The sequence below is a fragment of the Ranitomeya variabilis genome, chromosome 1 (assembly GCF_051348905.1).
Source record: "Ranitomeya variabilis isolate aRanVar5 chromosome 1, aRanVar5.hap1, whole genome shotgun sequence".
In the NCBI taxonomy this organism is placed as follows: domain Eukaryota; kingdom Metazoa; phylum Chordata; class Amphibia; order Anura; family Dendrobatidae; genus Ranitomeya; species Ranitomeya variabilis.
Window position 1 is genome coordinate 366,437,844 of NC_135232.1, and position 16,107 is coordinate 366,453,950.

Below are 16,107 nucleotides of genomic sequence, written 5' to 3' on the forward strand. Positions count from 1 at the left end.
AAGTATCGTTTCTCCTTGTGGAGAGTGACATGTTAAGCATGTCGAGGTGAGGAGACTTAAAGCTGCAGTGCTCCACTGGCACATGTCCATATCCTTTAACTCTCCATTCTAATTTTTTAGAACAATTTTGGCATTAAGAAGATACATAATATTAACTAAAAATAAAGAAAAGGGTATTCCACCTCTTTATTTCTGTGAGTTTGCTGATTTAGCCTTTTTCCTACTAGATTTTCTTTGCCAGTATTATTCCTCGTGCCCCTAGAATAAATATTACTTAAAAATCAAGTTTGACACTTTCAACCTCCGTTTCTTTCTCAGCTCCTAATACTTCATAAGTATTCAAAACCATGCATAGATGATATGAACTGGTTCACGCATAAGGTTGTCTGAATTCACCCTATGTAAGTCATTTATCACTCTTCTTTAAGCCCTTCTTTATCTCTGTGAAAAACACTGTTTTAGGAACTAAGAATAAGATGGACTGCTGGGTTTTGTATTGTGTAAATGAAGTCTACCACACGGGTGAAGTTAACATTTCATCATTACTATTTTTCCCAGTATTTCTAAAGTGAAAAAAAGTAGTTTCCTATGTACATCCTTTTAAACAATAAGATATCATTGCAATCTATAAAGTAGTAAATTGAGCCTCAAAGACATTTTTGGGTTCCTATGGTCAGTAGAACAAGGTGTTTAGGCAATAATAGGAACCATAAAATAGAATCTTATTATGTCTGGGACTGGGTAAATGTAATGTTTTTTTTTTCTTTAATATATTCCTGTGTTCGTATTCAGCAACGCACATAATTTATTCTCTAGACCTGCAAATGTCGTTATCATTTCAAAATCATTACTTAACATGTATTTTATATCCATTAAAGAAGTTGTTCACTATTATAGCATTGATGACCTACCCTTAGCATAGTTCATCAATGTCTGAATGGTCAAGGTCCAACACCCGATCAGCTGTTATTAGCATCGGTGGCCGCTGGCCAGGAGTACTTACTTTACGTCTTTTTGTAGTGGCCACGGCAGGGTACTACACATCCGCCTCCTATTGATTTTAACTAAGCCTCTGCCACTACCATAAGACGGAGCAGCTCCACTAGTGAGCACTTCCAGCTAGCGACCGCTAGTCGGGACTTGTATTGTATAAGATTATTGTACTGTTTTTATTATGTATACCCCTCCTCACATGTAAAGCGCCATGGAATAAATGGCGCTATAATAATAAATAATAATAATAATAATAACGGCTGATAGGCGGGGGTGTTGGACCTTGACCCATCAGACATTGATTACCTATCCTAAGGATAAAAAATAATAGTAATAAAAATAATAATAATAAAATAATAGACACAGTTTAGAAAAAGTAATATCAGTTCACCCTTGATGGAAACTCCTTGTGAGTTTCAGTATTGAAAGCACAGGATCACATCTCTGCCAGACATCAATTATACTTGCAAGAAAGGTAATGATCCAGTTTCAGTCCATAAAATCCATATAATTTTATTGTTTGTTTTATCTTTATTCTTTACTTACTGCTCCCTCTCTCAATCCCAGTGGCAACCCCATGACAATATCACTGGGAGCTGATGGTTGTCATGGCATTCGGAGGTCGAACAATGACCTCCTGGTGTGAAAATTATGGTGGTCTGTTAGACCCAGTCATATGCAGGGTCTAACAGGCATTGTGCCAGTGTAATCTGACAGTACTCATGGACTGCAGTACATTTTGATTGCAGTGCATGAGACCAGTGATCAGAGAAATAAAAGTCCCATAGGGGGACTAAGTAAAAAAAGTAAAGGAAAAGGAAACAACCCCCCCCCACAAAATAAAGAACAAAAAATACCACATCAATAAATATGCATATTTATGTAAAAAGTAAAATAAACTAATAAAGTGCACATACTTGGTATTGCCACATCCAGAATAACCCAATCTATGAAACTGGCACACTATTTAACCCTTATAGTGAACACCATAAAAAGGGGCAAAAAACTATGCGTTTTACCACACTGCCAAAATAAAAGTGGAATAAATCGTGTCAAATAGATGCATGTAAATAAAAATTGTATCACTGAAAATGTCATCTTGCCCCACAAAAAACAAGCTGCAATACAGCTCCATCAGTAGAAAAATAAAAAAGCTATCAGAATACATAAATGCCCTAGCAATATTTTTTCTATAAAATTATTTTTACTGTGTAGAAGCCGCAAAACATAAACAATGAATAATTGTGGTATTGCTGTAATTGTACTGACCCAAAGAATAAAGCTGTCTTATCACTTTTATGAGCAAAAAAGCTAAATGGGAGCTGCATTCACCACTGGTATTGTTTGTGTGGTTGTCACGGGGAGAAGAGACTCAGATGGCCAAAAATAAAGTGCAGCTTTTTCACATACAAGTGGTGAGTGCCTCTCTCATTTAGCTTTTCATGCTTTCTTGCTCACAATTTTGTACAGCTTTATCTCAGGGTGAGCACCACTATACCTGGCAATCCGCAATGCCTGAATGCATTTCTGGAGGGTGTGAGAGCAGTGCCAGTATTTCTGCCTTTTATTTTTCATGTGCTGCACTTATCCCTTTTGCCACAATGTCAACGGCATAAAAAATCAAATTCCTGAATAGCTGGTTTTTGTTCATTTTGCCTCCCAAAAATAACAATAGAAAGCGATCAAAAAATATTATAAGCCCCAAAATGGTATCAATAAAAACTCCAACTCAATCAGCAAAAAACAAGCCCCAAAGTGGCTCTCTTGACAGAAATATGGAAAAATTAAAGCACTTAAAATATGGAGAAAAAAAGGGTTTTTTAGTGTGTGACAGTAGCAAAACCTAAAAAAGACGATATAAATTTGGTATCGCTGTAATTGTACTGATCAGAAGAATAAATTTATCTAATTTTTATGCGCAGGAGTTAGTCTACTTGGTAGCAACTCACACCGGACCTGCAAATACACTGTCACAGATGTAATTAGTGCTAGGCAAGACCTGAAGGGCAGGGATATTCATCCCACCTCTCCCGATAAGGAGGGAGGCTTTACAGAGTCTTTCCCAGACTACTGTTGCAGGGTAGCTAGCATCTGGTGATAGCTCTGCCTCCAGCATGGACAGACAAGCAGGGAAATCTGGCTACTGAAGGAGAACAATTGCGTCCATGACAGGTATTCCTAACACTAATCACTTATAGCACACAAGGCACAGTGTGAAAAATAAATAAAACCAATTCTTGACTTGCTGTTGATTTGTTCATTCTGCCTCTCAAAGATTGCAGTAATGCTCAGCTCACATTTATCCTGTGCTCTGCATTGAGCGCTAAGACCAGGGTTTTCTGTAAATATCTGAAACAAGCGATTCAGACGGAAACCCCAATGGAAAATATCCTATAATAAGACAGATGAGAACAATTTAGATTCTGTCTGGACTATGATCCGACTGTAACCGTTTGTTTAGGCACATGAAAGCATAGTCAACCACTGTTTGATGCACCTCTTAAAAGCCAGATACCACTGAAAAGAAGCCAGTAAAAGTCTAGAGTATCTTTCGTGCCTCACTAGTGTATGGATTACTGTATGTATTAGTGTATGGATTCCTCTTAGGTTTCATCCAAATCATGTATTTTGTAGATTTAGATTGAAACCCCAATGTAAGCGCTCAGCATAGAGCACAGGATAAATGTGAACTAACCGAAAATGTTCTGTACCTCAAATGCCACCATTAAAATCTTCTACTCAACCCACAAAAAACAAGTTCCCAATCAAGTCCATCATTTGCTAACAGAAATATAGGGGGTGTCCATGTTTTGGCTCCCACCAAAAGAAGGCCAGCGAAATCTACATTCCAAAATCCAAATTACTCTCCTCCTGAGCCCCATAGTGTTCCTAAACCGCAGTTAGCGTCCACATGTTTGGCCTTACTGTAGCAAGGAGAGCCCACTTAGTTTATGGAATGCTTGTCTCCAGAAGCATGAGCTGGGCACAATGTAGGAGCATTACAATATACGGGCATATTTCCATTTTCACTCTGCAATTCATTGCTGTTTAATTCTGCAACATACCCAAGGAGTCAAAATAATCACTACACCTGTAAATGTAATTTCCAAATTGGGGTCAACTGAGGGAGGTTTCTGCTCTTCTGGCAATTAGAAGCTCTGCAAATGGAGTCTGCAAACTATTCTAAGAAAATCTGTCCTCCGAAAGTCAAATAGCACTCCCTCCCAAGTCTTGCTGTGTGGCCAAACAGTACTGTACAGCCATGTATGGGGCATTGCCACATTCACGAGAAATTGTGTCACAAATTAGAGGTCATTTTTACCCATTTCCCATTGTGAAAATGTAAAATCTGGGGCTAAAACAACATTTTAGTGGTAAAAATGAAATTATTTTTTCTTCATTGCCCAATCGTATAAAATGTTGTGAAACACATGTGGTGTCAATATTCTCTCTGCACTGCTCAATGATTTCATTGAGAAGTGTAGCTTGTAAAATAGGGTCACGTATGCAGGTCCTGCTGTCCTGACACCTCAGGTTCTGCCAATGTGACGTAAGAAGTTTTGTGGTCTATTTTCTCTTATTAGCTGTTTATAAATGTAAAAACGTTGAGCTTAAACATTTTAGTGGAAAAATTTAATATTTAATTTTCATAGCCCAATGTTATGCAATTCAGTGAAATACCTGTGCATTTAAAATGCTCACTACACCCCTAGAGGAATTTTTCAAGAGGTGTAGTTTGCAAAATGGCTAAACTTGTGGGGGTTTCTGCTGTTTTGAAACCTCGGCAGCTCTCCAAATGCGGCATGGTGTGCACAATTTATTACACACAAATTTGGACTCCAAATATCCAATAGCTCTCCTTCCCTTCCGAGCTCTGCTGTGTGCCCAAACAAGAGTTTCGACCACATAGCGCATCCCTGTTCTCATGAGAAATTGCGCAACAAATTATGTGGTCCATTTTCTCCTGTTACCGTTGTGAAAACGAAAAATTTAGGGATAAAGCAACAGTTTTGTGGAAAAAATGTATTTTTCCATTTTCACGGCTCAATGTTTTAAAATTCTGTGAAGCACCTGTAGGTTCAAGGTACTCACCAAACCTCTACATAATTCCTTGAGCGGTTTAGTTTTTAAAATCATGTCACTTATGAGGGGTTTCCACTATTTAGGCACCTCAGGGGCTCTGCAAACATATGGTGTCTATTCCAGCAAATTTTACAGTCCAAATGCTAAATATCCTTCCCTTCTGAGCCTTGCTATGTGCTCAAACAGTACTTTTCCACCACATATGTGATATTGGTGTATTCAGCAAAAATTTCACATCAATTTGAATGATCCATTTTCTCCTATTACCCTTGTGAAAATGAAAAATTTGGGGCTAAAGCAACATTTTTGTGGGAAAAATTGAAATGTTCATTTTTTTTTAAATAAATTGGTGAACCAGGGAAAGCTTGGGGGAGTGTTTATTCAAACAAAATATTCTTTTGTGTGTTTCTCCATTACAAACACTAGGGCTTGATGTCAGCTGTGATTTTTGACAAGTCACAGCTGACATCAACCCCAACTACCATTAACCCGACTGCCAACGCACCAGGGCAATCAGGAAGAGCCGAGGCAAAGCACCACTATTGGAGCATCTAATCTGCTGTGCCATTCTTTGGGCAGCTGCGGGTTGCTCTTTTTAGACTGTGAAGGCCCAATAATCATGGACCTTCCCAACCTGATAATATTAGCTCACAGCTGTCTTCTTTACATTTGCTGGTTATCAGAAATGATGGGGCCCAACTTCATTTTTTGTTTATTTATTTATTAGCTTAATACATGCACAGTGACCTACACTTGAAAGGCCATCGTGACAGGCACATATATATGGCTTCAGCTCCCCCTGCAGGTGCACTGTAAAATCCGCGGTTATAAATTGAAAGTGGAATTTACCAGGTTAACAGCTTAGCTCTGCCCACGTCTGTTAGAGGCAGATGATGGGCGATTATCACAGACATCATCTGCTCTCAAAGATGTGGGCTCGGCTTGCAAGTCCTCATCCAAGTCAGGGAACTGTCACATGACTTACCCAGTATGTCATATGTTGGTAACAGATTAAGATTCTTTTTTCTTCTTTATAACATTATAGTAATTTTTATAGCTGACCTCATCAGAAACAATATATAAATAATGCATTATGCTGAATTTAATGATTGTTTCACTCAGTACAGCAGAGCTCACATTTCTGCCATGCCAAATATTTATTGCCAATACTGGTTTTAAGTACACATGCGATTACTATGGGCAATGTAGCCTTCTATGTGTATAGTGAATGTAAAAAAATCAGTATATAAAAATAATGAGCACAGTGTGACCCCGCTGAGATACAGAGATAAATGGGCTACAGAATGCCAATTATTCATCGCTGACTCTTAGCATGCCTCCAGTTTAAAAAAGCTATTTACAGAAAAATGTGATCACAAAATAAGTAACCACATACTATATATTTAATGAGTCAATAGGTTAGGCCAGTATCTGTCTCATCAGAGTCTGTGTTGCCATAAGTGATAAATCACATGTTTTGTTATAATGAGATTCTTTGAATTACTGCACTTTCCTATCAGCAATTTTGATAAATTGGTCACTTTGAATAAAACGTATGCTTCCATGATCGTCAATCCATAAGATATGTATTAAATATAGAACCCTTAGGTTTTCAGCATTGCTACTAAATTCATAGGCGTATTTCTTTGAAAGATTATAGGTAAACCATTAAAATGGATCTTTCATCAGGCTATGGAGTGCTACAGTATGTAAGGGCAGCCTAAAATTATCATTTTCCTCCCCAAACGTATATTTACTTGTCAACTGTTGTGATAATTATTGAGTTTCTCAATGTAGAAAGTGCATTGCCACAAAATGCACTAAAGAGGTTTTCCCATGAACAAAGTACATTTTAATCAATAGATCTAGTAATAAAAATAAGTTCCGCAACTTACGGATATGTAAAAAAATGTTCCTATGCTGAGATAATCTTATAAATGTGCCCCTGCTGTGTACTGTGTAATGGCCATATCTGACCATACAGGAACATGGTTGGATCTTACCACATCTCCTGGGTAGGGGAGGGAGCAAAAGAGTATACAGACAAGACAGCAGGGGATCACAGCTGATTCTTTCTGTGAGATAAGACATTTCCTTGCCTGCTTTCAAATAATGTTTCACCTTAAAGAAAGGACAGCATGGGATCGCAGCGGACTCTATCAATATACTGTCTTTTGCCTTCCCCCTGCCCAGGAGCTGGTGCTATGATCTGACCATGTTCCTGCATGGTCAGACACAGCCATTACACAGTACATAGCATAGCTCCCACCCATCGCGGATTCAGTGGGACTGTCCCGATTTGAGGACTCAGCCCTGCCATACCGGCACATCAGGGTTTTGTCCCGGACATCTAATACTCACCTCTCTCTGTCGTTGTCATCGTTCCACTGCTCCTCCTCCTCCGGGGGTGGGGGATGTTTAGTGGTGAGCCCTCTCTCTGTGTATTGATATAAGGTAAATTATACTATTTATTTCTCTGTCATCAGATCTCCCCAGAACTCATGTTTCCATGCAGTAGCTCTAGCTTTGATCCAAATCTCATAATGATGTAGATAGGAGAATTTGATAATATTGACCTGTATTTCATTGAGTGAACCCAGAAGCAGATTATACATGTACATAGAGATACATTGAATATAGCAGTGTATTTCTATGTGAATTATAGGGGGGAAAAAGGCAGATATTTTTTATCCTATAAAATTACTAAAAATAAAAAAAGCAGTTACAAAAATTTAATTTTTAAATTTTTTTTGCGATTCTCCCTGGTACACACAAACCACGTAAAAAGACCACTGATACAAAAAATGCCAATGATGTTTCACTGTAGAGTTATTGTAACATCCAAATTCAGTGTTTTTGACCAAAACAATATACACTAAAAGCACCATGAAAAAATCCATGTAAAAAAGTACAGTATGTATGTGAAACCAGCCTACACGATGACCTCCTCCCTGGCATGAAGAATAAAACATTACGTAGAAGTTCTGAAGACTTCATTTGGCTTCTCTGCTCAACTTTAGGTTCTTGAAGGGTTCAGGTGTAATCACAGCCTTCTGTTGTAAGAGAAAGCACCATCTGCCGAAGCATTCTGTGAGCGGTGTAATGTCTCCCCGGAGAGGGTTTAGCATTCAATTCACAAAGAAGAATGGCAAAGGCGTGTAAACAAAAGCAGACAAGTGAAGCAGCAAAGGATGGGCTGTGTTTTAAATATTTAAGATGTTTCTTTATAGAGGAAAATCCTGTTACGCTCCTTTAATACTTCCAGAGCCTGGTGCGGTTTTCTAATGAATCAATGTTTGTTTTTTTAAATTCATTTGTATTAAATGGATGGGATCATTGCCATTTCTATTTATACAAGAATTGCACCACTACTTCAAATTTCTTCATTTATAGTTTAACATATGGTCAATAAAGACTATTCAGCACAATGTATACTCAACCACTGTACACTTCGCTCTCATACTGGACTGAAATCTTGCTGCTTTCTGGTTATGCTGTATTAGTATACTTTGTATGCAAACGGGAAAACTGAGGCTGCATTGGATGGAACACTGACTGCAAGATACAGTGGTGAAGTCAATTTATGTCAATTAGCAAATCCAGCATAAAGACCACCATCAATGAGGTGGAAAGTAATCTGTTCTATTAACAGCTGCAGCCAGGGGCCCACCTCTGGGGCACGTGTGGGTAATCTCAGCTGCCAGGCCCTTGGGTATTACTGTGTGCGTAGCGCCTAAGTCTACCCATCTAGAAAGGGATATAAACAAGCGTAACACTATGGCAATACAGTTTCATAGCTCTGCTGCTGACATCCATTGGAAAGCAATATATATATTAAAAGTGTTGTATAGGAAATGGAGATAATTGCAGATATGCCCTAGACTGCCTAAAAAAATGAAAACTCAACCACATATATCCCAAACAGGTACTGTTCCAGCAGTTGCTCGGCCTCCTCTCATCTGTTTTTCCTTGTCTCATCTTCATAAATGGCTGGGGATGATTGTTCAGCCAATCACCTCTGAGGTGGGTCAGTAATTGGCAGGGTAATTTATGAGAGGGTGAATATTTATTATTTTCTTTTTTGAGAAGGTAGCTTGGGACATTACAGCACAACATTACATTCAGTGAACCCCTTTAAAAGGAATTTGTCAGCAGGTTTTTGCTACTTAATCTGACAGGAAGAGGAAGGAGTTAAAACACAGATTTCAATGATGCGTCACTCATCAAGCTTACAATGAAGGTTTTATCACCAGGACATTACCTTTGCTGTGACTTGCTGGCCCTGTGACCCAGCCCCTTTCTGTGATAAGCAGCTCACTATCAATAGAGAATGTGCATACAAAGCCCAGTGTGGGTGAGGTTAGCTTTCGCAGCTCTGCTTCATGTTACATTTAAGATCTCTGATTGTGACAGAACCTCTGCACCCAGTAATCTAAGTGATACATTGTTGGATTCAGAGTCTCTTTGCCTACATTACACTGCTCTCAGAAAAAACCTAATGACAGATTCGTTTAATGCATATTGTTTTTGTAAAAGTTTTACAGTTAATTGTTTTCAGTGTTGAAAAAAAATGTGGCCAATATAAACTTGCAAGATATAATGTATGTCTGCATAGAAGAAGCATATAAGTGCAGTATATCTCTGATAACGGATTTAAATGCTGTATGTGTGTGATATATTTGGGTGTAAATATGGCCTAAGCAGTAGTTGGTATACTTTACTGTTTTGTTTTGTTTTTTAGAACTGATCTTGCCAAAAAAGATGTACACATTGATTTGGTTTATATCTAATGTGAAAAGTATAATTATCTGGTGGGAAGGCTGGAGCAGGTGGGCAGCTATATGCATTTTGAGCCAGCAGTCACATGGGAAGAAGACACGTACACAAGGACGTTAGGGCTACATGGTGACTTTGGCCACGTGATTGCCACATAGTGACTGAGACTTGCCAGAAATCCAGCTCATTTGGGTTTGCCGACACTTGACTGTCATGACCATTGGTCACAAAGCTGCCACAATTATCTTCATTATGTTGTAATCTAGCAATCGCAATAATGTGATTTTTGGCCTTGCGACAGCCAACGATGCTAAGTAACCCTAGCCTAAATGTTACATGGTGGTTGGGTGCCCAAAATAGGTTTTGCATTATGCTGCAAAATAACTGGCTAGATGTAAAGGGTCACAGACAAAGAGAAACATGGAAGCAATGCAATGGCCATATAGACTTATTCAAGAGGTTGAGAAGGAACAATTGATTGTGGTTTGTCCTGAAGAAGCATGTGAACTTTGAAACGCGCTGATAATAAAGCCACCCTTGAATTATTTCTCCTGGTTTCCTGGGTTATTCGTCCACAATCTCCAGTGTCATTATTGGTCTTCTTGGCAGCGCAGAAAAAAACCCCCTATTTCTTATTTAGCTTTCAAACGGATCAAAAACACATGCACGCTTTGGTTTGTCATCCTTTTCTGTTTCATTTGTAATGGATTCATTTTTAGTGCAGGAGTCTATGAACATTTCTACTAATCATAGCACCAACTGTTGCTACAAAAATGGATTTGTTAACCCATTACCTGCCAAATTAGCAATTTTCATTTTTATTTATTTATTTTTTTTTTATGACAGATTTTGAATGATTTGAGTCCTAATGAATCAGAAACATAATTTGCAACATTTTTTCAAGTACGGATTTTTCAGAAAAGGGCGTCCCAATATTCAATTAAAAATGACAATGACATGATTTCCTATTTTGTAAACATTCATTTTACAAAAACAACCCCAAAAAATTGGACCTAATTGTAAAAATTATAAAATCTTAGCTGCTAGAAGCTAAAGATTAGGCGTCCCAAAAACAGGACGTTGGAAGACAATGGGTTAATGGATGACACAACAGATGTCCACCCATTATTATCCATTCTCCATAGTTTTCAATATTAACCCCTTCCCGACATGTGACGGTATAGTACGTCACATGTCGGGACCCCCGCTTTGATGTGCGCTCCGGCGGTGAGCGCACATCAAAGTCGCGACATGTCAGCTGTTTTTTACAGCTGACATGTGCGCGCAATAGCGGCGGGTGAAATCGCGATCACCCACCGCTATTAACTAGTTAAATGCCGCTGTCAAACGCAGACAGCGGCATTTAACTACCGCATCCGGCCGTGCGGCCGGATATGAGCGCATCGCCGAACCCCGTCACATGATCGGGGGTCGGCGATGCTCCTCCATTGTAACCATAGAGGTCCTTGAGACCTCTATGGTTACTGATTGCCGGTGGCTGTGAGCGCCCCCCTGTGGTCGGCGCTCACAGCACACCTGCAAATCTGCTGTGTAGCAGCGATCTTATGATCACTGCTGCATAGCAGAGCCGATCGGGCTGTGCCTGCTTCTAGCCTCCCATGGAGGCTATAGAAGCATGGCAAAAGTAAAAAAAAAAAGTTTTTAAAAATGTGAAAAAAATAAAAAAAATATAAAAGTTTAAATCACCCTCCTTTCGCCCCAATCAAAATAAATCAATTAAAAAAAACCCCAACCTACACATATTTGGTATCGCCGCGTTCAGAATCGCCCGATCTATCAATAAAAAAAAGCATTAACCTGATCGCTAAATGGCGTAATGAGAAAAAAATTCGAAACGCCAGATTTACGTTTTTTTGGTCGCCACGACATTGCATTAAAATGCAATAACGGGCGATCAAAAGAACGTATCTGCACCAAAATGCTATCATTAAAAACGCCAGCTCGGCACGCAAAAAATAAGCCCTCACCTGACCCCAGATCACGAAAAATGGAGACGCTACGAGTATGGGAAAATGGCGCAATTTTGTTTTGTTTTGTTTTTTGCAAAGTTTGGAATTTTTTTTCACCACTTAGGTGAAAAATAACCTAGTCATGTTAGGTGTCTATGAACTCGTACTGACCTGGAGAATCATAATGGCAGGTCAGTTTTAGCATTTAGTGAACCTAGCAAAATAGGCAAGCAAAAAACAAGTGTGGGATTGCACTTTTTTTGCAATTTCACTGCACTTGGAATTTTTTTCCCGTTTTCTAGTACACGACATGGTAAAACCAATGATGTCGTTCAAAAGTACAACTCGTCCCGCAAAAAATAAGCCCTCACATGGCCAAATTGACGGAAAAATAAAAAAGTTATGGCTCTGGGAAGGAGGGGAGCGAAAAACGAAAACGGAAAAACGGAAAAAGCTCCGGGGGGTGAAGGGGTTAAAATAAAACATTTTTGCACTTCATTTTTTTGATCCAGCTGAAAAGCGGATAGTGTCTGGATTGAAGTCAAACTCAAGACATTTTAGGACATTTCTGTGCCCATTCAAATGAATGGATCTTGTGCTTGATCATTTTATTTCCATTTTTGTCATTCCAAAATAGAAAAACTACTGGATATGTGAGCATAGCCCTAGTCCATTACAAAATCTAAAAAAGCTAACACTAACCAAACCATATCACTGTTATGAATCATGAGCATCATTTTCCTTTGGTCCCCATCAGTTATATCTACCAAGTCACCTATTATCTCATAAATATACATATCCATTTACATATTCATTCTGAAAGACGGAAATAAGTGTGATTACATAGAATTCCCAGACGTCTGGCTTGTAATATTTTTAGTGATTATTTTTCAGGAAACTCTATTCTCATTGAAAGTATTTTTTGTCTTCTGTCACTTTCTGCACTGTAGCATTTGCTGAGTAATTTCAGTTGTCTCCTTATGAAAGATGTGGAAGCTGCACCAGATGGCTTAGACAGGTTTACTGTCTGACACAAAGGTAGTGTGACTTAACTATGTAGCTCCGACAGATGATGATGTACCGTACTTTACTCTCAGAATACCTTACAATGACAGTTCTCTGCTTAGTAGGTCAAGTAAAATGTGCTCCAGTATGGCAGAAGAAAAATCACTGAAATCTAGCTGATAATATGCAGAAAATAGGAAAACATCTTGTGAAGCGCTAAAACTAAGGGCTTAAGTGGGGTTTAAAGGGAATCTGACACCAGATTTCTGCCACCTAATCTGAGAGCAGAATAATGTAGGACGATTGACCCTGATTGTGGCAATGTGTCACTTTCTGGGCTGCTTGCTGTAGTTTTGATAAAATCACTGTTTTATCAGCAGTACAATATCATAGAATGTTATAGTTGGAAGGGACCTCCTGTGTCATCATGTCCAACCCCCTGCTCAATGCAGGATTCACTAACCCATCTCAGACAGATGTCTGTCCTGCCTCTGTTTGAAGACTTCTATTGAAGGAGAACTCATCACCTCTTCTGTCAGCCTGTTCCACTCATTAATCACCCTCACTCTCAAAAAGTTTTTTTTCTAATATCTACTCTGTGTCTCCTCCCATCACTAGACTACTAGTGGACTTGCTCCAATTTAGTAATTGATATTCATGAGCTCTGTATAACTCTGCACCCTCACCAATGATTGGCAGCTTTCTGCCTATGCACAGTGTACACAGAAAGCTGTGTTATACAGAGCTCATCATTCAGAGAACTGGTAGATCTGCAGCAGATAAAATAGTGATTTTATCAAAACTGCAGCAAGCAGCCCAGTGATATTTCACTGAAATCACAGTCTTTCATCTTGCTGCTCTCAGATGGGATAGGAAAAACCTAGATACAGCTTCGATTTAAATGAAAAAATGTAAAATGCAGAACTTTTACACATGTTTTGCCCTGGTTTATAGTATAGAGAATTGAATGCAGCAGTAGAGTAGGGATTATAATAAAATGTATTATCAGATAGCTCATAGCTTGCACACCTCTCTTATCCATTTTCATTTGTATCTATGAGAACATCTCAGAGAAGACCTTAAAGACGTACGTCTGGTGACAGATGGTCTTTTAACAACCATTTCGCCGACCTCAGGATCGATAGTGGCCATTTGAATGTATCTGTCTTGTGCCAAGCACTGTACATAAGTTTTTTCAGATTTACTGTATGTCACTGTATGTTGTTGATTGGTTGCTTTTACTGATTTATTGTCAAGTTTGTGACTTTATTAGGAGAGACACTTAGATATTTTAATATTCATATGATAGAGATTAATTTTATTTTTTTCTTTCTCTAGGTCAGCATTTTCTGCTTGAATCATTCAGAAGGCAATGGGTCATGTAGATTTTGCTGTAATTGAAATTCCATGTGGTTGCCTATCGGTCCCTTTAATCTCTGTGTCTAATTGCTGTGCAGTCTTGTGCTATCTTGTGAGAAATTTACCATCCAGGCCATAAATACATAAATCACAAGTTGTCTTTTCCTTGCAGACTGTCTTTTTACAGTAGCTGTGAGGGTTATACCAGGATTTATGACAGTGGTATGTGAAGTAACTTATTTTACAGTTTACAATTAATGAAGCAATTATCATTGTTATTGGAGCTACTATTTAACGACGGTATCTTGATATATTCTTCAATTGAGCAACTTCTCCTTTATGTCTATTACAGCTGTGAATAATAGATCAGGGCTATAATCTGTGACTGCACCTTACCAACGGTGCCCACAATGAGTCTAGGGAGGTCTGAAATCCACTTCAAAAGCTCAGACTACTTCTTTCTCTGCCTTTGCTTGTTACACATTGCTGCTCTGTTTTTCCATGGATGACTCTAATCAGGACTTTGCAGTGCCGCCATCAGGGCATTACTGCCCTTACTGCTGTATGGGGCCCGGTGAGCAGCAGTACAGAAGGGGCCCTGCACATCCAGGGCCCTGCACATCCGGGGCCCCGCTCCTGTGCGTCTGCTCATCGGGCCCCAAGTACTGTGCGCTGTGGGCCTGCGACGCACACATCAGCACAGCGGCCAACACCAGAGAGCGACACGCAGTGTCTGCTGCTCTGATGGGCCTTAACGGTTAGAAAGGAAGAGCTGAAGAACCTGTGGTGATGTCATCATTATCACAGGTCCTTCACCATTCATCAGCTCCACCCCTGATCACATGACGAAGATGTCACCACAGGTCCTTTAGCTCTCAGATCAGCAGCTCCGTCCAGGTTGTGTGCAACTCCTGTTCTCTGGTATCAGTCAGCAGCAGATTTCCGGTGAGATTGCAGGAGGGTTTTGTGGAGTTTTTGTGCTTGTGGTAAATCTGTGAGAGGAGAGTGTGGGGTGAGATCAGAGCTGTTCCTGTGGAGGCTCCTGCTTCATGTGACTGCAGCTCCTCAGTGTTTAGGAGAGCTGCATTGTATGGGACTGCACATGATGAAGTGGGGGGAGAAGGAGCTGCACATGATAAAATGGGGGGTAAGACAGATTGGAAATGATAAAGTGGGGGGTAGGGGGACTGCACATGATGGAGTTGGGGGAGGGGACTGCATATGCTAAAGTGGGGGGATAAGGGGGACTGCACATGATGAAGTTGGGGAAGGGGACTGCACATGATGAAATGAGGGGTAAGGGGGACTGCACATGATGAAGTGGGGAAGGGGACTGCACATGATGAAATGGGGGTAAGGGGGACAGCACATGATGAAGTGGGGAAGGGGACTGCACATGATGAAATGGGGTAAGGGGGACAGCACATGATGAAGTGGGGAAGGGGACTGCACATGATGAAATGGGGGGAAGGGGGACAGCACATGATGAAGTGAGGAAGGGGACTGCACATGATGAAATGGGGGTAAGGGGGACAGCACATGATGAAGTGGGAAAGGGGACTGCACATTTTGAAATGAGGGGTAAGGGGGACTGCACATGATGAAGTGGGGGAAGAGGACTGCACATGATGAAGTGTTTCTGAGGGGAGACTGCACATGATGAAATGAAAGGGGGATAGGGGGCTGCAGATGATGAAGGAGAACTGCAGATGAAGTGAGGGGGGTGATAGGGGACTGCAATGGATGAAGTAAAGTGACTTAATTAAAGTGGGAGGACTGCAAATGATGAATTGGGGGAGTGGACGGGGGACTGCAAATGAATTCAGTGTGAGGGATGTGGGAAAGCAATTTAATTGAAGGTGGGGGTGGGGAGAGCAAATGATGGATTGAAGGTGGGGGGGTGGGGAGAGCAAATGATGAT